Source organism: Schistocerca piceifrons, unplaced genomic scaffold (genome assembly GCF_021461385.2).
Source record: "Schistocerca piceifrons isolate TAMUIC-IGC-003096 unplaced genomic scaffold, iqSchPice1.1 HiC_scaffold_2420, whole genome shotgun sequence".
NCBI lineage: Eukaryota > Metazoa > Arthropoda > Insecta > Orthoptera > Acrididae > Schistocerca > Schistocerca piceifrons.
Genome location: NW_025728361.1, coordinates 1 through 21,300, shown reverse-complemented (window position 1 = coordinate 21,300; position 21,300 = coordinate 1). Strand labels below are relative to the sequence as shown.

At 45.6% G+C, this 21,300-nt stretch overlaps 26 non-coding genes across 26 annotated transcripts; all 26 read right to left on the bottom strand.

Annotated features, from left to right (window-relative positions):
• Nucleotides 1-156: 156 nt before the first annotated feature.
• Trnal-caa lies at nt 157-272 on the bottom strand. The gene is made up of 2 exons: nt 235-272; nt 157-202 (listed from the first exon to the last, which is right to left on the bottom strand). It is a non-coding gene; the product is annotated as a tRNA-Leu (tRNA).
• Nucleotides 273-974: 702 nt separating this feature from the next.
• Trnal-caa lies at nt 975-1,090 on the bottom strand. The gene is made up of 2 exons: nt 1,053-1,090; nt 975-1,020 (listed from the first exon to the last, which is right to left on the bottom strand). It is a non-coding gene; the product is annotated as a tRNA-Leu (tRNA).
• A 702-nt stretch (nt 1,091-1,792) lies between these two features.
• On the bottom strand, nt 1,793-1,908 carry Trnal-caa. The gene is made up of 2 exons: nt 1,871-1,908; nt 1,793-1,838 (listed from the first exon to the last, which is right to left on the bottom strand). It is a non-coding gene; the product is annotated as a tRNA-Leu (tRNA).
• A 702-nt stretch (nt 1,909-2,610) lies between these two features.
• On the bottom strand, nt 2,611-2,726 carry Trnal-caa. Its single transcript has 2 exons — nt 2,689-2,726; nt 2,611-2,656 (listed from the first exon to the last, which is right to left on the bottom strand). It is a non-coding gene; the product is annotated as a tRNA-Leu (tRNA).
• Nucleotides 2,727-3,428: 702 nt separating this feature from the next.
• On the bottom strand, nt 3,429-3,544 carry Trnal-caa. Its single transcript has 2 exons — nt 3,507-3,544; nt 3,429-3,474 (listed from the first exon to the last, which is right to left on the bottom strand). It is a non-coding gene; the product is annotated as a tRNA-Leu (tRNA).
• A 702-nt stretch (nt 3,545-4,246) lies between these two features.
• Nucleotides 4,247-4,362, bottom strand: Trnal-caa. The gene is made up of 2 exons: nt 4,325-4,362; nt 4,247-4,292 (listed from the first exon to the last, which is right to left on the bottom strand). It is a non-coding gene; the product is annotated as a tRNA-Leu (tRNA).
• Nucleotides 4,363-5,064: 702 nt separating this feature from the next.
• Nucleotides 5,065-5,180, bottom strand: Trnal-caa. Its single transcript has 2 exons — nt 5,143-5,180; nt 5,065-5,110 (listed from the first exon to the last, which is right to left on the bottom strand). It is a non-coding gene; the product is annotated as a tRNA-Leu (tRNA).
• Nucleotides 5,181-5,882: 702 nt separating this feature from the next.
• Trnal-caa lies at nt 5,883-5,998 on the bottom strand. Its single transcript has 2 exons — nt 5,961-5,998; nt 5,883-5,928 (listed from the first exon to the last, which is right to left on the bottom strand). It is a non-coding gene; the product is annotated as a tRNA-Leu (tRNA).
• A 702-nt stretch (nt 5,999-6,700) lies between these two features.
• Trnal-caa lies at nt 6,701-6,816 on the bottom strand. Its single transcript has 2 exons — nt 6,779-6,816; nt 6,701-6,746 (listed from the first exon to the last, which is right to left on the bottom strand). It is a non-coding gene; the product is annotated as a tRNA-Leu (tRNA).
• Nucleotides 6,817-7,518: 702 nt separating this feature from the next.
• Nucleotides 7,519-7,634, bottom strand: Trnal-caa. Its single transcript has 2 exons — nt 7,597-7,634; nt 7,519-7,564 (listed from the first exon to the last, which is right to left on the bottom strand). It is a non-coding gene; the product is annotated as a tRNA-Leu (tRNA).
• A 702-nt stretch (nt 7,635-8,336) lies between these two features.
• On the bottom strand, nt 8,337-8,452 carry Trnal-caa. Its single transcript has 2 exons — nt 8,415-8,452; nt 8,337-8,382 (listed from the first exon to the last, which is right to left on the bottom strand). It is a non-coding gene; the product is annotated as a tRNA-Leu (tRNA).
• A 702-nt stretch (nt 8,453-9,154) lies between these two features.
• On the bottom strand, nt 9,155-9,270 carry Trnal-caa. The gene is made up of 2 exons: nt 9,233-9,270; nt 9,155-9,200 (listed from the first exon to the last, which is right to left on the bottom strand). It is a non-coding gene; the product is annotated as a tRNA-Leu (tRNA).
• A 702-nt stretch (nt 9,271-9,972) lies between these two features.
• Nucleotides 9,973-10,088, bottom strand: Trnal-caa. Its single transcript has 2 exons — nt 10,051-10,088; nt 9,973-10,018 (listed from the first exon to the last, which is right to left on the bottom strand). It is a non-coding gene; the product is annotated as a tRNA-Leu (tRNA).
• A 702-nt stretch (nt 10,089-10,790) lies between these two features.
• Trnal-caa lies at nt 10,791-10,906 on the bottom strand. Its single transcript has 2 exons — nt 10,869-10,906; nt 10,791-10,836 (listed from the first exon to the last, which is right to left on the bottom strand). It is a non-coding gene; the product is annotated as a tRNA-Leu (tRNA).
• Nucleotides 10,907-11,608: 702 nt separating this feature from the next.
• Trnal-caa lies at nt 11,609-11,724 on the bottom strand. Its single transcript has 2 exons — nt 11,687-11,724; nt 11,609-11,654 (listed from the first exon to the last, which is right to left on the bottom strand). It is a non-coding gene; the product is annotated as a tRNA-Leu (tRNA).
• A 702-nt stretch (nt 11,725-12,426) lies between these two features.
• On the bottom strand, nt 12,427-12,542 carry Trnal-caa. Its single transcript has 2 exons — nt 12,505-12,542; nt 12,427-12,472 (listed from the first exon to the last, which is right to left on the bottom strand). It is a non-coding gene; the product is annotated as a tRNA-Leu (tRNA).
• Nucleotides 12,543-13,244: 702 nt separating this feature from the next.
• Nucleotides 13,245-13,360, bottom strand: Trnal-caa. Its single transcript has 2 exons — nt 13,323-13,360; nt 13,245-13,290 (listed from the first exon to the last, which is right to left on the bottom strand). It is a non-coding gene; the product is annotated as a tRNA-Leu (tRNA).
• A 702-nt stretch (nt 13,361-14,062) lies between these two features.
• Nucleotides 14,063-14,178, bottom strand: Trnal-caa. The gene is made up of 2 exons: nt 14,141-14,178; nt 14,063-14,108 (listed from the first exon to the last, which is right to left on the bottom strand). It is a non-coding gene; the product is annotated as a tRNA-Leu (tRNA).
• A 702-nt stretch (nt 14,179-14,880) lies between these two features.
• Nucleotides 14,881-14,996, bottom strand: Trnal-caa. Its single transcript has 2 exons — nt 14,959-14,996; nt 14,881-14,926 (listed from the first exon to the last, which is right to left on the bottom strand). It is a non-coding gene; the product is annotated as a tRNA-Leu (tRNA).
• A 702-nt stretch (nt 14,997-15,698) lies between these two features.
• On the bottom strand, nt 15,699-15,814 carry Trnal-caa. Its single transcript has 2 exons — nt 15,777-15,814; nt 15,699-15,744 (listed from the first exon to the last, which is right to left on the bottom strand). It is a non-coding gene; the product is annotated as a tRNA-Leu (tRNA).
• Nucleotides 15,815-16,516: 702 nt separating this feature from the next.
• Trnal-caa lies at nt 16,517-16,632 on the bottom strand. Its single transcript has 2 exons — nt 16,595-16,632; nt 16,517-16,562 (listed from the first exon to the last, which is right to left on the bottom strand). It is a non-coding gene; the product is annotated as a tRNA-Leu (tRNA).
• Nucleotides 16,633-17,334: 702 nt separating this feature from the next.
• Nucleotides 17,335-17,450, bottom strand: Trnal-caa. Its single transcript has 2 exons — nt 17,413-17,450; nt 17,335-17,380 (listed from the first exon to the last, which is right to left on the bottom strand). It is a non-coding gene; the product is annotated as a tRNA-Leu (tRNA).
• Nucleotides 17,451-18,152: 702 nt separating this feature from the next.
• Trnal-caa lies at nt 18,153-18,268 on the bottom strand. Its single transcript has 2 exons — nt 18,231-18,268; nt 18,153-18,198 (listed from the first exon to the last, which is right to left on the bottom strand). It is a non-coding gene; the product is annotated as a tRNA-Leu (tRNA).
• Nucleotides 18,269-18,970: 702 nt separating this feature from the next.
• Trnal-caa lies at nt 18,971-19,086 on the bottom strand. Its single transcript has 2 exons — nt 19,049-19,086; nt 18,971-19,016 (listed from the first exon to the last, which is right to left on the bottom strand). It is a non-coding gene; the product is annotated as a tRNA-Leu (tRNA).
• Nucleotides 19,087-19,788: 702 nt separating this feature from the next.
• On the bottom strand, nt 19,789-19,904 carry Trnal-caa. Its single transcript has 2 exons — nt 19,867-19,904; nt 19,789-19,834 (listed from the first exon to the last, which is right to left on the bottom strand). It is a non-coding gene; the product is annotated as a tRNA-Leu (tRNA).
• A 702-nt stretch (nt 19,905-20,606) lies between these two features.
• On the bottom strand, nt 20,607-20,722 carry Trnal-caa. Its single transcript has 2 exons — nt 20,685-20,722; nt 20,607-20,652 (listed from the first exon to the last, which is right to left on the bottom strand). It is a non-coding gene; the product is annotated as a tRNA-Leu (tRNA).
• Nucleotides 20,723-21,300: the final 578 nt, after the last annotated feature.

Here is a 21,300-nt window from a genome sequence, read left to right as displayed (position 1 = left end):
CACACTACCGAAGAAACAGTTTGGTTGCCGTAGGTGCGCTTGTGTTTGATACAAATTTTTGGTTTCACTTAGGAGAACACGGCCAGAATCGTGCTGTTGCACTTTACAAAGGATCTCAACGATACACAGGGTGCTCCAGAGAAGCGACAAAATCTGTGTCAGGAGTGGGATTCGAACCCACGCCCTCATTCGAGGACCAGAAGGCTCTAGCTGCTACTGCAGCCAAGGTTTTTCCTTGAGTCTGGCGCCTTAGACCGCTCGGCCATCCTGACACTTGATTTGATGCTCCTCGTTTGTTCTATTAGAGAACTTACAGTTGATGTAATTGTCGCATCCACGTTGCCACAGTACACCGGCATGAGTTCTGCACCCGTTACACGTTCGCCAGGTGCAGCCGCACAAATATAGCGCAGAATGTACCACCAAAAGAGTTTCTCAAATCCGTATAATCACGGCACTCAATACATTTTGTTCGAAACTAAGTCGTCTGTTACAGACATCAGAGATTAGACAGAATGCAGAGGTCTATCTGTCGAATAATATCTCAAGTTTTGGTCACGTTGTAATCTCCATAAAGTAATATTTTGAGTATATGAATTTATTTCGAGCTCTCTGTATTTCATCAGCGACTGTTATTGTACAGAGGATGTACTGGTCAGCCTGCACTGTTTCCTCACACTGTCGTTAGCACTCTGCATCTCCAGACAAGAGTCGTTTTTATACCACAAGTGTCCCTTTTGACGTGTTTGCGGCTGTGGCGCGGAAGTAACCTCACGAGGGAACGTCGTATTTACAACCAACACTCTCTGTTTGTAGCTCACACTACCGAAGAAACAGTTTGGTTGCCGTAGGTGCGCTTGTGTTTGATACAAATTTTTGGTTTCACTTAGGAGAACACGGCCAGAATCGTGCTGTTGCACTTTACAAAGGATCTCAACGATACACAGGGTGCTCCAGAGAAGCGACAAAATCTGTGTCAGGAGTGGGATTCGAACCCACGCCCTCATTCGAGGACCAGAAGGCTCTAGCTGCTACTGCAGCCAAGGTTTTTCCTTGAGTCTGGCGCCTTAGACCGCTCGGCCATCCTGACACTTGATTTGATGCTCCTCGTTTGTTCTATTAGAGAACTTACAGTTGATGTAATTGTCGCATCCACGTTGCCACAGTACACCGGCATGAGTTCTGCACCCGTTACACGTTCGCCAGGTGCAGCCGCACAAATATAGCGCAGAATGTACCACCAAAAGAGTTTCTCAAATCCGTATAATCACGGCACTCAATACATTTTGTTCGAAACTAAGTCGTCTGTTACAGACATCAGAGATTAGACAGAATGCAGAGGTCTATCTGTCGAATAATATCTCAAGTTTTGGTCACGTTGTAATCTCCATAAAGTAATATTTTGAGTATATGAATTTATTTCGAGCTCTCTGTATTTCATCAGCGACTGTTATTGTACAGAGGATGTACTGGTCAGCCTGCACTGTTTCCTCACACTGTCGTTAGCACTCTGCATCTCCAGACAAGAGTCGTTTTTATACCACAAGTGTCCCTTTTGACGTGTTTGCGGCTGTGGCGCGGAAGTAACCTCACGAGGGAACGTCGTATTTACAACCAACACTCTCTGTTTGTAGCTCACACTACCGAAGAAACAGTTTGGTTGCCGTAGGTGCGCTTGTGTTTGATACAAATTTTTGGTTTCACTTAGGAGAACACGGCCAGAATCGTGCTGTTGCACTTTACAAAGGATCTCAACGATACACAGGGTGCTCCAGAGAAGCGACAAAATCTGTGTCAGGAGTGGGATTCGAACCCACGCCCTCATTCGAGGACCAGAAGGCTCTAGCTGCTACTGCAGCCAAGGTTTTTCCTTGAGTCTGGCGCCTTAGACCGCTCGGCCATCCTGACACTTGATTTGATGCTCCTCGTTTGTTCTATTAGAGAACTTACAGTTGATGTAATTGTCGCATCCACGTTGCCACAGTACACCGGCATGAGTTCTGCACCCGTTACACGTTCGCCAGGTGCAGCCGCACAAATATAGCGCAGAATGTACCACCAAAAGAGTTTCTCAAATCCGTATAATCACGGCACTCAATACATTTTGTTCGAAACTAAGTCGTCTGTTACAGACATCAGAGATTAGACAGAATGCACAGGTCTATCTGTCGAATAATATCTCAAGTTTTGGTCACGTTGTAATCTCCATAAAGTAATATTTTGAGTATATGAATTTATTTCGAGCTCTCTGTATTTCATCAGCGACTGTTATTGTACAGAGGATGTACTGGTCAGCCTGCACTGTTTCCTCACACTGTCGTTAGCACTCTGCATCTCCAGACAAGAGTCGTTTTTATACCACAAGTGTCCCTTTTGACGTGTTTGCGGCTGTGGCGCGGAAGTAACCTCACGAGGGAACGTCGTATTTACAACCAACACTCTCTGTTTGTAGCTCACACTACCGAAGAAACAGTTTGGTTGCCGTAGGTGCGCTTGTGTTTGATACAAATTTTTGGTTTCACTTAGGAGAACACGGCCAGAATCGTGCTGTTGCACTTTACAAAGGATCTCAACGATACACAGGGTGCTCCAGAGAAGCGACAAAATCTGTGTCAGGAGTGGGATTCGAACCCACGCCCTCATTCGAGGACCAGAAGGCTCTAGCTGCTACTGCAGCCAAGGTTTTTCCTTGAGTCTGGCGCCTTAGACCGCTCGGCCATCCTGACACTTGATTTGATGCTCCTCGTTTGTTCTATTAGAGAACTTACAGTTGATGTAATTGTCGCATCCACGTTGCCACAGTACACCGGCATGAGTTCTGCACCCGTTACACGTTCGCCAGGTGCAGCCGCACAAATATAGCGCAGAATGTACCACCAAAAGAGTTTCTCAAATCCGTATAATCACGGCACTCAATACATTTTGTTCGAAACTAAGTCGTCTGTTACAGACATCAGAGATTAGACAGAATGCACAGGTCTATCTGTCGAATAATATCTCAAGTTTTGGTCACGTTGTAATCTCCATAAAGTAATATTTTGAGTATATGAATTTATTTCGAGCTCTCTGTATTTCATCAGCGACTGTTATTGTACAGAGGATGTACTGGTCAGCCTGCACTGTTTCCTCACACTGTCGTTAGCACTCTGCATCTCCAGACAAGAGTCGTTTTTATACCACAAGTGTCCCTTTTGACGTGTTTGCGGCTGTGGCGCGGAAGTAACCTCACGAGGGAACGTCGTATTTACAACCAACACTCTCTGTTTGTAGCTCACACTACCGAAGAAACAGTTTGGTTGCCGTAGGTGCGCTTGTGTTTGATACAAATTTTTGGTTTCACTTAGGAGAACACGGCCAGAATCGTGCTGTTGCACTTTACAAAGGATCTCAACGATACACAGGGTGCTCCAGAGAAGCGACAAAATCTGTGTCAGGAGTGGGATTCGAACCCACGCCCTCATTCGAGGACCAGAAGGCTCTAGCTGCTACTGCAGCCAAGGTTTTTCCTTGAGTCTGGCGCCTTAGACCGCTCGGCCATCCTGACACTTGATTTGATGCTCCTCGTTTGTTCTATTAGAGAACTTACAGTTGATGTAATTGTCGCATCCACGTTGCCACAGTACACCGGCATGAGTTCTGCACCCGTTACACGTTCGCCAGGTGCAGCCGCACAAATATAGCGCAGAATGTACCACCAAAAGAGTTTCTCAAATCCGTATAATCACGGCACTCAATACATTTTGTTCGAAACTAAGTCGTCTGTTACAGACATCAGAGATTAGACAGAATGCAGAGGTCTATCTGTCGAATAATATCTCAAGTTTTGGTCACGTTGTAATCTCCATAAAGTAATATTTTGAGTATATGAATTTATTTCGAGCTCTCTGTATTTCATCAGCGACTGTTATTGTACAGAGGATGTACTGGTCAGCCTGCACTGTTTCCTCACACTGTCGTTAGCACTCTGCATCTCCAGACAAGAGTCGTTTTTATACCACAAGTGTCCCTTTTGACGTGTTTGCGGCTGTGGCGCGGAAGTAACCTCACGAGGGAACGTCGTATTTACAACCAACACTCTCTGTTTGTAGCTCACACTACCGAAGAAACAGTTTGGTTGCCGTAGGTGCGCTTGTGTTTGATACAAATTTTTGGTTTCACTTAGGAGAACACGGCCAGAATCGTGCTGTTGCACTTTACAAAGGATCTCAACGATACACAGGGTGCTCCAGAGAAGCGACAAAATCTGTGTCAGGAGTGGGATTCGAACCCACGCCCTCATTCGAGGACCAGAAGGCTCTAGCTGCTACTGCAGCCAAGGTTTTTCCTTGAGTCTGGCGCCTTAGACCGCTCGGCCATCCTGACACTTGATTTGATGCTCCTCGTTTGTTCTATTAGAGAACTTACAGTTGATGTAATTGTCGCATCCACGTTGCCACAGTACACCGGCATGAGTTCTGCACCCGTTACACGTTCGCCAGGTGCAGCCGCACAAATATAGCGCAGAATGTACCACCAAAAGAGTTTCTCAAATCCGTATAATCACGGCACTCAATACATTTTGTTCGAAACTAAGTCGTCTGTTACAGACATCAGAGATTAGACAGAATGCAGAGGTCTATCTGTCGAATAATATCTCAAGTTTTGGTCACGTTGTAATCTCCATAAAGTAATATTTTGAGTATATGAATTTATTTCGAGCTCTCTGTATTTCATCAGCGACTGTTATTGTACAGAGGATGTACTGGTCAGCCTGCACTGTTTCCTCACACTGTCGTTAGCACTCTGCATCTCCAGACAAGAGTCGTTTTTATACCACAAGTGTCCCTTTTGACGTGTTTGCGGCTGTGGCGCGGAAGTAACCTCACGAGGGAACGTCGTATTTACAACCAACACTCTCTGTTTGTAGCTCACACTACCGAAGAAACAGTTTGGTTGCCGTAGGTGCGCTTGTGTTTGATACAAATTTTTGGTTTCACTTAGGAGAACACGGCCAGAATCGTGCTGTTGCACTTTACAAAGGATCTCAACGATACACAGGGTGCTCCAGAGAAGCGACAAAATCTGTGTCAGGAGTGGGATTCGAACCCACGCCCTCATTCGAGGACCAGAAGGCTCTAGCTGCTACTGCAGCCAAGGTTTTTCCTTGAGTCTGGCGCCTTAGACCGCTCGGCCATCCTGACACTTGATTTGATGCTCCTCGTTTGTTCTATTAGAGAACTTACAGTTGATGTAATTGTCGCATCCACGTTGCCACAGTACACCGGCATGAGTTCTGCACCCGTTACACGTTCGCCAGGTGCAGCCGCACAAATATAGCGCAGAATGTACCACCAAAAGAGTTTCTCAAATCCGTATAATCACGGCACTCAATACATTTTGTTCGAAACTAAGTCGTCTGTTACAGACATCAGAGATTAGACAGAATGCAGAGGTCTATCTGTCGAATAATATCTCAAGTTTTGGTCACGTTGTAATCTCCATAAAGTAATATTTTGAGTATATGAATTTATTTCGAGCTCTCTGTATTTCATCAGCGACTGTTATTGTACAGAGGATGTACTGGTCAGCCTGCACTGTTTCCTCACACTGTCGTTAGCACTCTGCATCTCCAGACAAGAGTCGTTTTTATACCACAAGTGTCCCTTTTGACGTGTTTGCGGCTGTGGCGCGGAAGTAACCTCACGAGGGAACGTCGTATTTACAACCAACACTCTCTGTTTGTAGCTCACACTACCGAAGAAACAGTTTGGTTGCCGTAGGTGCGCTTGTGTTTGATACAAATTTTTGGTTTCACTTAGGAGAACACGGCCAGAATCGTGCTGTTGCACTTTACAAAGGATCTCAACGATACACAGGGTGCTCCAGAGAAGCGACAAAATCTGTGTCAGGAGTGGGATTCGAACCCACGCCCTCATTCGAGGACCAGAAGGCTCTAGCTGCTACTGCAGCCAAGGTTTTTCCTTGAGTCTGGCGCCTTAGACCGCTCGGCCATCCTGACACTTGATTTGATGCTCCTCGTTTGTTCTATTAGAGAACTTACAGTTGATGTAATTGTCGCATCCACGTTGCCACAGTACACCGGCATGAGTTCTGCACCCGTTACACGTTCGCCAGGTGCAGCCGCACAAATATAGCGCAGAATGTACCACCAAAAGAGTTTCTCAAATCCGTATAATCACGGCACTCAATACATTTTGTTCGAAACTAAGTCGTCTGTTACAGACATCAGAGATTAGACAGAATGCAGAGGTCTATCTGTCGAATAATATCTCAAGTTTTGGTCACGTTGTAATCTCCATAAAGTAATATTTTGAGTATATGAATTTATTTCGAGCTCTCTGTATTTCATCAGCGACTGTTATTGTACAGAGGATGTACTGGTCAGCCTGCACTGTTTCCTCACACTGTCGTTAGCACTCTGCATCTCCAGACAAGAGTCGTTTTTATACCACAAGTGTCCCTTTTGACGTGTTTGCGGCTGTGGCGCGGAAGTAACCTCACGAGGGAACGTCGTATTTACAACCAACACTCTCTGTTTGTAGCTCACACTACCGAAGAAACAGTTTGGTTGCCGTAGGTGCGCTTGTGTTTGATACAAATTTTTGGTTTCACTTAGGAGAACACGGCCAGAATCGTGCTGTTGCACTTTACAAAGGATCTCAACGATACACAGGGTGCTCCAGAGAAGCGACAAAATCTGTGTCAGGAGTGGGATTCGAACCCACGCCCTCATTCGAGGACCAGAAGGCTCTAGCTGCTACTGCAGCCAAGGTTTTTCCTTGAGTCTGGCGCCTTAGACCGCTCGGCCATCCTGACACTTGATTTGATGCTCCTCGTTTGTTCTATTAGAGAACTTACAGTTGATGTAATTGTCGCATCCACGTTGCCACAGTACACCGGCATGAGTTCTGCACCCGTTACACGTTCGCCAGGTGCAGCCGCACAAATATAGCGCAGAATGTACCACCAAAAGAGTTTCTCAAATCCGTATAATCACGGCACTCAATACATTTTGTTCGAAACTAAGTCGTCTGTTACAGACATCAGAGATTAGACAGAATGCAGAGGTCTATCTGTCGAATAATATCTCAAGTTTTGGTCACGTTGTAATCTCCATAAAGTAATATTTTGAGTATATGAATTTATTTCGAGCTCTCTGTATTTCATCAGCGACTGTTATTGTACAGAGGATGTACTGGTCAGCCTGCACTGTTTCCTCACACTGTCGTTAGCACTCTGCATCTCCAGACAAGAGTCGTTTTTATACCACAAGTGTCCCTTTTGACGTGTTTGCGGCTGTGGCGCGGAAGTAACCTCACGAGGGAACGTCGTATTTACAACCAACACTCTCTGTTTGTAGCTCACACTACCGAAGAAACAGTTTGGTTGCCGTAGGTGCGCTTGTGTTTGATACAAATTTTTGGTTTCACTTAGGAGAACACGGCCAGAATCGTGCTGTTGCACTTTACAAAGGATCTCAACGATACACAGGGTGCTCCAGAGAAGCGACAAAATCTGTGTCAGGAGTGGGATTCGAACCCACGCCCTCATTCGAGGACCAGAAGGCTCCAGCTGCTACTGCAGCCAAGGTTTTTCCTTGAGTCTGGCGCCTTAGACCGCTCGGCCATCCTGACACTTGATTTGATGCTCCTCGTTTGTTCTATTAGAGAACTTACAGTTGATGTAATTGTCGCATCCACGTTGCCACAGTACACCGGCATGAGTTCTGCACCCGTTACACGTTCGCCAGGTGCAGCCGCACAAATATAGCGCAGAATGTACCACCAAAAGAGTTTCTCAAATCCGTATAATCACGGCACTCAATACATTTTGTTCGAAACTAAGTCGTCTGTTACAGACATCAGAGATTAGACAGAATGCAGAGGTCTATCTGTCGAATAATATCTCAAGTTTTGGTCACGTTGTAATCTCCATAAAGTAATATTTTGAGTATATGAATTTATTTCGAGCTCTCTGTATTTCATCAGCGACTGTTATTGTACAGAGGATGTACTGGTCAGCCTGCACTGTTTCCTCACACTGTCGTTAGCACTCTGCATCTCCAGACAAGAGTCGTTTTTATACCACAAGTGTCCCTTTTGACGTGTTTGCGGCTGTGGCGCGGAAGTAACCTCACGAGGGAACGTCGTATTTACAACCAACACTCTCTGTTTGTAGCTCACACTACCGAAGAAACAGTTTGGTTGCCGTAGGTGCGCTTGTGTTTGATACAAATTTTTGGTTTCACTTAGGAGAACACGGCCAGAATCGTGCTGTTGCACTTTACAAAGGATCTCAACGATACACAGGGTGCTCCAGAGAAGCGACAAAATCTGTGTCAGGAGTGTGATTCGAACCCACGCCCTCATTCGAGGACCAGAAGGCTCTAGCTGCTACTGCAGCCAAGGTTTTTCCTTGAGTCTGGCGCCTTAGACCGCTCGGCCATCCTGACACTTGATTTGATGCTCCTCGTTTGTTCTATTAGAGAACTTACAGTTGATGTAATTGTCGCATCCACGTTGCCACAGTACACCGGCATGAGTTCTGCACCCGTTACACGTTCGCCAGGTGCAGCCGCACAAATATAGCGCAGAATGTACCACCAAAAGAGTTTCTCAAATCCGTATAATCACGGCACTCAATACATTTTGTTCGAAACTAAGTCGTCTGTTACAGACATCAGAGATTAGACAGAATGCAGAGGTCTATCTGTCGAATAATATCTCAAGTTTTGGTCACGTTGTAATCTCCATAAAGTAATATTTTGAGTATATGAATTTATTTCGAGCTCTCTGTATTTCATCAGCGACTGTTATTGTACAGAGGATGTACTGGTCAGCCTGCACTGTTTCCTCACACTGTCGTTAGCACTCTGCATCTCCAGACAAGAGTCGTTTTTATACCACAAGTGTCCCTTTTGACGTGTTTGCGGCTGTGGCGCGGAAGTAACCTCACGAGGGAACGTCGTATTTACAACCAACACTCTCTGTTTGTAGCTCACACTACCGAAGAAACAGTTTGGTTGCCGTAGGTGCGCTTGTGTTTGATACAAATTTTTGGTTTCACTTAGGAGAACACGGCCAGAATCGTGCTGTTGCACTTTACAAAGGATCTCAACGATACACAGGGTGCTCCAGAGAAGCGACAAAATCTGTGTCAGGAGTGGGATTCGAACCCACGCCCTCATTCGAGGACCAGAAGGCTCTAGCTGCTACTGCAGCCAAGGTTTTTCCTTGAGTCTGGCGCCTTAGACCGCTCGGCCATCCTGACACTTGATTTGATGCTCCTCGTTTGTTCTATTAGAGAACTTACAGTTGATGTAATTGTCGCATCCACGTTGCCACAGTACACCGGCATGAGTTCTGCACCCGTTACACGTTCGCCAGGTGCAGCCGCACAAATATAGCGCAGAATGTACCACCAAAAGAGTTTCTCAAATCCGTATAATCACGGCACTCAATACATTTTGTTCGAAACTAAGTCGTCTGTTACAGACATCAGAGATTAGACAGAATGCAGAGGTCTATCTGTCGAATAATATCTCAAGTTTTGGTCACGTTGTAATCTCCATAAAGTAATATTTTGAGTATATGAATTTATTTCGAGCTCTCTGTATTTCATCAGCGACTGTTATTGTACAGAGGATGTACTGGTCAGCCTGCACTGTTTCCTCACACTGTCGTTAGCACTCTGCATCTCCAGACAAGAGTCGTTTTTATACCACAAGTGTCCCTTTTGACGTGTTTGCGGCTGTGGCGCGGAAGTAACCTCACGAGGGAACGTCGTATTTACAACCAACACTCTCTGTTTGTAGCTCACACTACCGAAGAAACAGTTTGGTTGCCGTAGGTGCGCTTGTGTTTGATACAAATTTTTGGTTTCACTTAGGAGAACACGGCCAGAATCGTGCTGTTGCACTTTACAAAGGATCTCAACGATACACAGGGTGCTCCAGAGAAGCGACAAAATCTGTGTCAAGAGTGGGATTCGAACCCACGCCCTCATTCGAGGACCAGAAGGCTCTAGCTGCTACTGCAGCCAAGGTTTTTCCTTGAGTCTGGCGCCTTAGACCGCTCGGCCATCCTGACACTTGATTTGATGCTCCTCGTTTGTTCTATTAGAGAACTTACAGTTGATGTAATTGTCGCATCCACGTTGCCACAGTACACCGGCATGAGTTCTGCACCCGTTACACGTTCGCCAGGTGCAGCCGCACAAATATAGCGCAGAATGTACCACCAAAAGAGTTTCTCAAATCCGTATAATCACGGCACTCAATACATTTTGTTCGAAACTAAGTCGTCTGTTACAGACATCAGAGATTAGACAGAATGCAGAGGTCTATCTGTCGAATAATATCTCAAGTTTTGGTCACGTTGTAATCTCCATAAAGTAATATTTTGAGTATATGAATTTATTTCGAGCTCTCTGTATTTCATCAGCGACTGTTATTGTACAGAGGATGTACTGGTCAGCCTGCACTGTTTCCTCACACTGTCGTTAGCACTCTGCATCTCCAGACAAGAGTCGTTTTTATACCACAAGTGTCCCTTTTGACGTGTTTGCGGCTGTGGCGCGGAAGTAACCTCACGAGGGAACGTCGTATTTACAACCAACACTCTCTGTTTGTAGCTCACACTACCGAAGAAACAGTTTGGTTGCCGTAGGTGCGCTTGTGTTTGATACAAATTTTTGGTTTCACTTAGGAGAACACGGCCAGAATCGTGCTGTTGCACTTTACAAAGGATCTCAACGATACACAGGGTGCTCCAGAGAAGCGACAAAATCTGTGTCAGGAGTGGGATTCGAACCCACGCCCTCATTCGAGGACCAGAAGGCTCTAGCTGCTACTGCAGCCAAGGTTTTTCCTTGAGTCTGGCGCCTTAGACCGCTCGGCCATCCTGACACTTGATTTGATGCTCCTCGTTTGTTCTATTAGAGAACTTACAGTTGATGTAATTGTCGCATCCACGTTGCCACAGTACACCGGCATGAGTTCTGCACCCGTTACACGTTCGCCAGGTGCAGCCGCACAAATATAGCGCAGAATGTACCACCAAAAGAGTTTCTCAAATCCGTATAATCACGGCACTCAATACATTTTGTTCGAAACTAAGTCGTCTGTTACAGACATCAGAGATTAGACAGAATGCAGAGGTCTATCTGTCGAATAATATCTCAAGTTTTGGTCACGTTGTAATCTCCATAAAGTAATATTTTGAGTATATGAATTTATTTCGAGCTCTCTGTATTTCATCAGCGACTGTTATTGTACAGAGGATGTACTGGTCAGCCTGCACTGTTTCCTCACACTGTCGTTAGCACTCTGCATCTCCAGACAAGAGTCGTTTTTATACCACAAGTGTCCCTTTTGACGTGTTTGCGGCTGTGGCGCGGAAGTAACCTCACGAGGGAACGTCGTATTTACAACCAACACTCTCTGTTTGTAGCTCACACTACCGAAGAAACAGTTTGGTTGCCGTAGGTGCGCTTGTGTTTGATACAAATTTTTGGTTTCACTTAGGAGAACACGGCCAGAATCGTGCTGTTGCACTTTACAAAGGATCTCAACGATACACAGGGTGCTCCAGAGAAGCGACAAAATCTGTGTCAGGAGTGGGATTCGAACCCACGCCCTCATTCGAGGACCAGAAGGCTCTAGCTGCTACTGCAGCCAAGGTTTTTCCTTGAGTCTGGCGCCTTAGACCGCTCGGCCATCCTGACACTTGAATTGATGCTCCTCGTTTGTTCTATTAGAGAACTTACAGTTGATGTAATTGTCGCATCCACGTTGCCACAGTACACCGGCATGAGTTCTGCACCCGTTACACGTTCGCCAGGTGCAGCCGCACAAATATAGCGCAGAATGTACCACCAAAAGAGTTTCTCAAATCCGTATAATCACGGCACTCAATACATTTTGTTCGAAACTAAGTCGTCTGTTACAGACATCAGAGATTAGACAGAATGCAGAGGTCTATCTGTCGAATAATATCTCAAGTTTTGGTCACGTTGTAATCTCCATAAAGTAATATTTTGAGTATATGAATTTATTTCGAGCTCTCTGTATTTCATCAGCGACTGTTATTGTACAGAGGATGTACTGGTCAGCCTGCACTGTTTCCTCACACTGTCGTTAGCACTCTGCATCTCCAGACAAGAGTCGTTTTTATACCACAAGTGTCCCTTTTGACGTGTTTGCGGCTGTGGCGCGGAAGTAACCTCACGAGGGAACGTCGTATTTACAACCAACACTCTCTGTTTGTAGCTCACACTACCGAAGAAACAGTTTGGTTGCCGTAGGTGCGCTTGTGTTTGATACAAATTTTTGGTTTCACTTAGGAGAACACGGCCAGAATCGTGCTGTTGCACTTTACAAAGGATCTCAACGATACACAGGGTGCTCCAGAGAAGCGACAAAATCTGTGTCAGGAGTGGGATTCGAACCCACGCCCTCATTCGAGGACCAGAAGGCTCTAGCTGCTACTGCAGCCAAGGTTTTTCCTTGAGTCTGGCGCCTTAGACCGCTCGGCCATCCTGACACTTGAATTGATGCTCCTCGTTTGTTCTATTAGAGAACTTACAGTTGATGTAATTGTCGCATCCACGTTGCCACAGTACACCGGCATGAGTTCTGCACCCGTTACACGTTCGCCAGGTGCAGCCGCACAAATATAGCGCAGAATGTACCACCAAAAGAGTTTCTCAAATCCGTATAATCACGGCACTCAATACATTTTGTTCGAAACTAAGTCGTCTGTTACAGACATCAGAGATTAGACAGAATGCAGAGGTCTATCTGTCGAATAATATCTCAAGTTTTGGTCACGTTGTAATCTCCATAAAGTAATATTTTGAGTATATGAATTTATTTCGAGCTCTCTGTATTTCATCAGCGACTGTTATTGTACAGAGGATGTACTGGTCAGCCTGCACTGTTTCCTCACACTGTCGTTAGCACTCTGCATCTCCAGACAAGAGTCGTTTTTATACCACAAGTGTCCCTTTTGACGTGTTTGCGGCTGTGGCGCGGAAGTAACCTCACGAGGGAACGTCGTATTTACAACCAACACTCTCTGTTTGTAGCTCACACTACCGAAGAAACAGTTTGGTTGCCGTAGGTGCGCTTGTGTTTGATACAAATTTTTGGTTTCACTTAGGAGAACACGGCCAGAATCGTGCTGTTGCACTTTACAAAGGATCTCAACGATACACAGGGTGCTCCAGAGAAGCGACAAAATCTGTGTCAGGAGTGGGATTCGAACCCACGCCCTCATTCGAGGACCAGAAGGCTCTAGCTGCTACTGCAGCCAAGGTTTTTCCTTGAGTCTGGCGCCTTAGACCGCTCGGCCATCCTGACACTTGATTTGATTCTCCTCGTTTGTTCTATTAGAGAACTTACAGTTGATGTAATTGTCGCATCCACGTTGCCACAGTACACCGGCATGAGTTCTGCACCCGTTACACGTTCGCCAGGTGCAGCCGCACAAATATAGCGCAGAATGTACCACCAAAAGAGTTTCTCAAATCCGTATAATCACGGCACTCAATACATTTTGTTCGAAACTAAGTCGTCTGTTACAGACATCAGAGATTAGACAGAATGCAGAGGTCTATCTGTCGAATAATATCTCAAGTTTTGGTCACGTTGTAATCTCCATAAAGTAATATTTTGAGTATATGAATTTATTTCGAGCTCTCTGTATTTCATCAGCGACTGTTATTGTACAGAGGATGTACTGGTCAGCCTGCACTGTTTCCTCACACTGTCGTTAGCACTCTGCATCTCCAGACAAGAGTCGTTTTTATACCACAAGTGTCCCTTTTGACGTGTTTGCGGCTGTGGCGCGGAAGTAACCTCACGAGGGAACGTCGTATTTACAACCAACACTCTCTGTTTGTAGCTCACACTACCGAAGAAACAGTTTGGTTGCCGTAGGTGCGCTTGTGTTTGATACAAATTTTTGGTTTCACTTAGGAGAACACGGCCAGAATCGTGCTGTTGCACTTTACAAAGGATCTCAACGATACACAGGGTGCTCCAGAGAAGCGACAAAATCTGTGTCAGGAGTGGGACTCGAACCCACGCCCTCATTCGAGGACCAGAAGGCTCTAGCTGCTACTGCAGCCAAGGTTTTTCCTTGAGTCTGGCGCCTTAGACCGCTCGGCCATCCTGACACTTGATTTGATGCTCCTCGTTTGTTCTATTAGAGAACTTACAGTTGATGTAATTGTCGCATCCACGTTGCCACAGTACACCGGCATGAGTTCTGCACCCGTTACACGTTCGCCAGGTGCAGCCGCACAAATATAGCGCAGAATGTACCACCAAAAGAGTTTCTCAAATCCGTATAATCACGGCACTCAATACATTTTGTTCGAAACTAAGTCGTCTGTTACAGACATCAGAGATTAGACAGGATGCAGAGGTCTATCTGTCGAATAATATCTCAAGTTTTGGTCACGTTGTAATCTCCATAAAGTAATATTTTGAGTATATGAATTTATTTCGAGCTCTCTGTATTTCATCAGCGACTGTTATTGTACAGAGGATGTACTGGTCAGCCTGCACTGTTTCCTCACACTGTCGTTAGCACTCTGCATCTCCAGACAAGAGTCGTTTTTATACCACAAGTGTCCCTTTTGACGTGTTTGCGGCTGTGGCGCGGAAGTAACCTCACGAGGGAACGTCGTATTTACAACCAACACTCTCTGTTTGTAGCTCACACTACCGAAGAAACAGTTTGGTTGCCGTAGGTGCGCTTGTGTTTGATACAAATTTTTGGTTTCACTTAGGAGAACACGGCCAGAATCGTGCTGTTGCACTTTACAAAGGATCTCAACGATACACAGGGTGCTCCAGAGAAGCGACAAAATCTGTGTCAGGAGTGGGACTCGAACCCACGCCCTCATTCGAGGACCAGAAGGCTCTAGCTGCTACTGCAGCCAAGGTTTTTCCTTGAGTCTGGCGCCTTAGACCGCTCGGCCATCCTGACACTTGATTTGATGCTCCTCGTTTGTTCTATTAGAGAACTTACAGTTGATGTAATTGTCGCATCCACGTTGCCACAGTACACCGGCATGAGTTCTGCACCCGTTACACGTTCGCCAGGTGCAGCCGCACAAATATAGCGCAGAATGTACCACCAAAAGAGTTTCTCAAATCCGTATAATCACGGCACTCAATACATTTTGTTCGAAACTAAGTCGTCTGTTACAGACATCAGAGATTAGACAGAATGCAGAGGTCTATCTGTCGAATAATATCTCAAGTTTTGGTCACGTTGTAATCTCCATAAAGTAATATTTTGAGTATATGAATTTATTTCGAGCTCTCTGTATTTCATCAGCGACTGTTATTGTACAGAGGATGTACTGGTCAGCCTGCACTGTTTCCTCACACTGTCGTTAGCACTCTGCATCTCCAGACAAGAGTCGTTTTTATACCACAAGTGTCCCTTTTGACGTGTTTGCGGCTGTGGCGCGGAAGTAACCTCACGAGGGAACGTCGTATTTACAACCAACACTCTCTGTTTGTAGCTCACACTACCGAAGAAACAGTTTGGTTGCCGTAGGTGCGCTTGTGTTTGATACAAATTTTTGGTTTCACTTAGGAGAACACGGCCAGAATCGTGCTGTTGCACTTTACAAAGGATCTCAACGATACACAGGGTGCTCCAGAGAAGCGACAAAATCTGTGTCAGGAGTGGGATTCGAACCCACGCCCTCATTCGAGGACCAGAAGGCTCTAGCTGCTACTGCAGCCAAGGTTTTTCCTTGAGTCTGGCGCCTTAGACCGCTCGGCCATCCTGACACTTGATTTGATTCTCCTCGTTTGTTCTATTAGAGAACTTACAGTTGATGTAATTGTCGCATCCACGTTGCCACAGTACACCGGCATGAGTTCTGCACCCGTTACACGTTCGCCAGGTGCAGCCGCACAAATATAGCGCAGAATGTACCACCAAAAGAGTTTCTCAAATCCGTATAATCACGGCACTCAATACATTTTGTTCGAAACTAAGTCGTCTGTTACAGACATCAGAGATTAGACAGAATGCAGAGGTCTATCTGTCGAATAATATCTCAAGTTTTGGTCACGTTGTAATCTCCATAAAGTAATATTTTGAGTATATGAATTTATTTCGAGCTCTCTGTATTTCATCAGCGACTGTTATTGTACAGAGGATGTACTGGTCAGCCTGCACTGTTTCCTCACACTGTCGTTAGCACTCTGCATCTCCAGACAAGAGTCGTTTTTATACCACAAGTGTCCCTTTTGACGTGTTTGCGGCTGTGGCGCGGAAGTAACCTCACGAGGGAACGTCGTATTTACAACCAACACTCTCTGTTTGTAGCTCACACTACCGAAGAAACAGTTTGGTTGCCGTAGGTGCGCTTGTGTTTGATACAAATTTTTGGTTTCACTTAGGAGAACACGGCCAGAATCGTGCTGTTGCACTTTACAAAGGATCTCAACGATACACAGGGTGCTCCAGAGAAGCGACAAAATCTGTGTCAGGAGTGGGACTCGAACCCACGCCCTCATTCGAGGACCAGAAGGCTCTAGCTGCTACTGCAGCCAAGGTTTTTCCTTGAGTCTGGCGCCTTAGACCGCTCGGCCATCCTGACACTTGATTTGATGCTCCTCGTTTGTTCTATTAGAGAACTTACAGTTGATGTAATTGTCGCATCCACGTTGCCACAGTACACCGGCATGAGTTCTGCACCCGTTACACGTTCGCCAGGTGCAGCCGCACAAATATAGCGCAGAATGTACCACCAAAAGAGTTTCTCAAATCCGTATAATCACGGCACTCAATACATTTTGTTCGAAACTAAGTCGTCTGTTACAGACATCAGAGATTAGACAGGATGCAGAGGTCTATCTGTCGAATAATATCTCAAGTTTTGGTCACGTTGTAATCTCCATAAAGTAATATTTTGAGTATATGAATTTATTTCGAGCTCTCTGTATTTCATCAGCGACTGTTATTGTACAGAGGATGTACTGGTCAGCCTGCACTGTTTCCTCACACTGTCGTTAGCACTCTGCATCTCCAGACAAGAGTCGTTTTTATACCACAAGTGTCCCTTTTGACGTGTTTGCGGCTGTGGCGCGGAAGTAACCTCACGAGGGAACGTCGTATTTACAACCAACACTCTCTGTTTGTAGCTCACACTACCGAAGAAACAGTTTGGTTGCCGTAGGTGCGCTTGTGTTTGATACAAATTTTTGGTTTCACTTAGGAGAACACGGCCAGAATCGTGCTGTTGCACTTTACAAAGGATCTCAACGATACACAGGGTGCTCCAGAGAAGCGACAAAATCTGTGTCAGGAGTGGGACTCGAACCCACGCCCTCATTCGAGGACCAGAAGGCTCTAGCTGCTACTGCAGCCAAGGTTTTTCCTTGAGTCTGGCGCCTTAGACCGCTCGGCCATCCTGACACTTGATTTGATGCTCCTCGTTTGTTCTATTAGAGAACTTACAGTTGATGTAATTGTCGCATCCACGTTGCCACAGTACACCGGCATGAGTTCTGCACCCGTTACACGTTCGCCAGGTGCAGCCGCACAAATATAGCGCAGAATGTACCACCAAAAGAGTTTCTCAAATCCGTATAATCACGGCACTCAATACATTTTGTTCGAAACTAAGTCGTCTGTTACAGACATCAGAGATTAGACAGAATGCAGAGGTCTATCTGTCGAATAATATCTCAAGTTTTGGTCACGTTGTAATCTCCATAAAGTAATATTTTGAGTATATGAATTTATTTCGAGCTCTCTGTATTTCATCAGCGACTGTTATTGTACAGAGGATGTACTGGTCAGCCTGCACTGTTTCCTCACACTGTCGTTAGCACTCTGCATCTCCAGACAAGAGTCGTTTTTATACCACAAGTGTCCCTTTTGACGTGTTTGCGGCTGTGGCGCGGAAGTAACCTCACGAGGGAACGTCGTATTTACAACCAACACTCTCTGTTTGTAGCTCACACTACCGAAGAAACAGTTTGGTTGCCGTAGGTGCGCTTGTGTTTGATACAAATTTTTGGTTTCACTTAGGAGAACACGGCCAGAATCGTGCTGTTGCACTTTACAAAGGATCTCAACGATACACAGGGTGCTCCAGAGAAGCGACAAAATCTGTGTCAGGAGTGGGATTCGAACCCACGCCCTCATTCGAGGACCAGAAGGCTCTAGCTGCTACTGCAGCCAAGGTTTTTCCTTGAGTCTGGCGCCTTAGACCGCTCGGCCATCCTGACACTTGATTTGATGCTCCTCGTTTGTTCTATTAGAGAACTTACAGTTGATGTAATTGTCGCATCCACGTTGCCACAGTACACCGGCATGAGTTCTGCACCCGTTACACGTTCGCCAGGTGCAGCCGCACAAATATAGCGCAGAATGTACCACCAAAAGAGTTTCTCAAATCCGTATAATCACGGCACTCAATACATTTTGTTCGAAACTAAGTCGTCTGTTACAGACATCAGAGATTAGACAGAATGCAGAGGTCTATCTGTCGAATAATATCTCAAGTTTTGGTCACGTTGTAATCTCCATAAAGTAATATTTTGAGTATATGAATTTATTTCGAGCTCTCTGTATTTCATCAGCGACTGTTATTGTACAGAGGATGTACTGGTCAGCCTGCACTGTTTCCTCACACTGTCGTTAGCACTCTGCATCTCCAGACAAGAGTCGTTTTTATACCACAAGTGTCCCTTTTGACGTGTTTGCGGCTGTGGCGCGGAAGTAACCTCACGAGGGAACGTCGTATTTACAACCAACACTCTCTGTTTGTAGCTCACACTACCGAAGAAACAGTTTGGTTGCCGTAGGTGCGCTTGTGTTTGATACAAATTTTTGGTTTCACTTAGGAGAACACGGCCAGAATCGTGCTGTTGCACTTTACAAAGGATCTCAACGATACACAGGGTGCTCCAGAGAAGCGACAAAATCTGTGTCAGGAGTGGGATTCGAACCCACGCCCTCATTCGAGGACCAGAAGGCTCTAGCTGCTACTGCAGCCAAGGTTTTTCCTTGAGTCTGGCGCCTTAGACCGCTCGGCCATCCTGACACTTGATTTGATGCTCCTCGTTTGTTCTATTAGAGAACTTACAGTTGATGTAATTGTCGCATCCACGTTGCCACAGTACACCGGCATGAGTTCTGCACCCGTTACACGTTCGCCAGGTGCAGCCGCACAAATATAGCGCAGAATGTACCACCAAAAGAGTTTCTCAAATCCGTATAATCACGGCACTCAATACATTTTGTTCGAAACTAAGTCGTCTGTTACAGACATCAGAGATTAGACAGAATGCAGAGGTCTATCTGTCGAATAATATCTCAAGTTTTGGTCACGTTGTAATCTCCATAAAGTAATATTTTGAGTATATGAATTTATTTCGAGCTCTCTGTATTTCATCAGCGACTGTTATTGTACAGAGGATGTACTGGTCAGCCTGCACTGTTTCCTCACACTGTCGTTAGCACTCTGCATCTCCAGACAAGAGTCGTTTTTATACCACAAGTGTCCCTTTTGACGTGTTTGCGGCTGTGGCGCGGAAGTAACCTCACGAGGGAACGTCGTATTTACAACCAACACTCTCTGTTTGTAGCTCACACTACCGAAGAAACAGTTTGGTTGCCGTAGGTGCGCTTGTGTTTGATACAAATTTTTGGTTTCACTTAGGAGAACACGGCCAGAATCGTGCTGTTGCACTTTACAAAGGATCTCAACGATACACAGGGTGCTCCAGAGAAGCGACAAAATCTGTGTCAGGAGTGGGATTCGAACCCACGCCCTCATTCGAGGACCAGAAGGCTCTAGCTGCTACTGCAGCCAAGGTTTTTCCTTGAGTCTGGCGCCTTAGACCGCTCGGCCATCCTGACACTTGATTTGATGCTCCTCGTTTGTTCTATTAGAGAACTTACAGTTGATGTAATTGTCGCATCCACGTTGCCACAGTACACCGGCATGAGTTCTGCACCCGTTACACGTTCGCCAGGTGCAGCCGCACAAATATAGCGCAGAATGTACCACCAAAAGAGTTTCTCAAATCCGTATAATCACGGCACTCAATACATTTTGTTCGAAACTAAGTCGTCTGTTACAGACATCAGAGATTAGACAGAATGCAGAGGTCTATCTGTCGAATAATATCTCAAGTTTTGGTCACGTTGTAATCTCCATAAAGTAATATTTTGAGTATATGAATTTATTTCGAGCTCTCTGTATTTCATCAGCGACTGTTATTGTACAGAGGATGTACTGGTCAGCCTGCACTGTTTCCTCACACTGTCGTTAGCACTCTGCATCTCCAGACAAGAGTCGTTTTTATACCACAAGTGTCCCTTTTGACGTGTTTGCGGCTGTGGCGCGGAAGTAACCTCACGAGGGAACGTCGTATTTACAACCAACACTCTCTGTTTGTAGCTCACACTACCGAAGAAACAGTTTGGTTGCCGTAGGTGCGCTTGTGTTTGATACAAATTTTTGGTTTCACTTAGGAGAACACGGCCAGAATCGTGCTGTTGCACTTTACAAAGGATCTCAACGATACACAGGGTGCTCCAGAGAAGCGACAAAATCTGTGTCAGGAGTGGGATTCGAACCCACGCCCTCATTCGAGGACCAGAAGGCTCTAGCTGCTACTGCAGCCAAGGTTTTTCCTTGAGTCTGGCGCCTTAGACCGCTCGGCCATCCTGACACTTGATTTGATGCTCCTCGTTTGTTCTATTAGAGAACTTACAGTTGATGTAATTGTCGCATCCACGTTGCCACAGTACACCGGCATGAGTTCTGCACCCGTTACACGTTCGCCAGGTGCAGCCGCACAAATATAGCGCAGAATGTACCACCAAAAGAGTTTCTCAAATCCGTATAATCACGGCACTCAATACATTTTGTTCGAAACTAAGTCGTCTGTTACAGACATCAGAGATTAGACAGAATGCAGAGGTCTATCTGTCGAATAATATCTCAAGTTTTGGTCACGTTGTAATCTCCATAAAGTAATATTTTGAGTATATGAATTTATTTCGAGCTCTCTGTATTTCATCAGCGACTGTTATTGTACAGAGGATGTACTGGTCAGCCTGCACTGTTTCCTCACACTGTCGTTAGCACTCTGCATCTCCAGACAAGAGTCGTTTTTATACCACAAGTGTCCCTTTTGACGTGTTTGCGGCTGTGGCGCGGAAGTAACCTCACGAGGGAACGTCGTATTTACAACCAACACTCTCTGTTTGTAGCTCACACTACCGAAGAAACAGTTTGGTTGCCGTA